Consider the following 860-nt stretch of genomic DNA (forward strand, 5'->3'; position numbering starts at 1 on the left):
CGTCGTGTGGAATCAATCATGTTATTTTAGGGAATTAAAAAGAACATTGATGTAGGACGACATGAGGACGACATGAAGACAACATGAAGACAACATGAGGACAACATGAGGACAACATGAGGACAACATGAGGACAACATGAAGACAACATGAAGACCACATGAGGACGACATGAGGACAACATGAGGACAACATGAGGACAACATGAAGACAACATGAGGGTCAACCACTGAGCTTCATATCAAAACACATTCATTGTGACTGCAGCCTTTAGATAGAAAACTAAAAACACACATCAACAATAAACAATAAAATGACAGAACACCACGATTAAAACAAGTAAGATAATGGATAATTGCATGAGAAGCAGCCAGGGAATTGCTGGAAATAAAATAAAAATAAAAACAAAAATTATAATTAGCTTTAAAGTTGAGTTTTAAAGAAATATAGTTTGAGAATATGGAAAAAGTAGAAGATCTACTGTTGAAGAAAGTTGAAAGTTTAATTTCAGCTCATTGTGGCTTAATTAAAGGAAACTTTGAATGTTTTTATGACTCCATCGTGATCAATAATAGGTTCATTTGGTTTTGTTAAAACTTTAATCTTATTTTTGTGGCTTAGGCCATTTTTTCTCACTGTAATAACGTACTGACCAAGTTGCTGCTAAGAACTGGAAGCAATAACTGTACCTTTAAAGTCTCTTACAAATACTGAAACCAGCTTTTAAAAAATGCTGATAAGATCCCTTAAAAGGTTCTCGTTTTCATCCGTCGGTGCTAAATACATCTCTATCATGAATTCCTGAAAGGCGGCTTTCTCAGAAATTCTTCTTCCTTATTAATGAGATTCAATTAAACAAA

Source organism: Etheostoma spectabile, chromosome 19 (assembly GCF_008692095.1).
Source record: "Etheostoma spectabile isolate EspeVRDwgs_2016 chromosome 19, UIUC_Espe_1.0, whole genome shotgun sequence".
NCBI classification, from domain to species: Eukaryota; Metazoa; Chordata; class Actinopteri; order Perciformes; family Percidae; genus Etheostoma; species Etheostoma spectabile.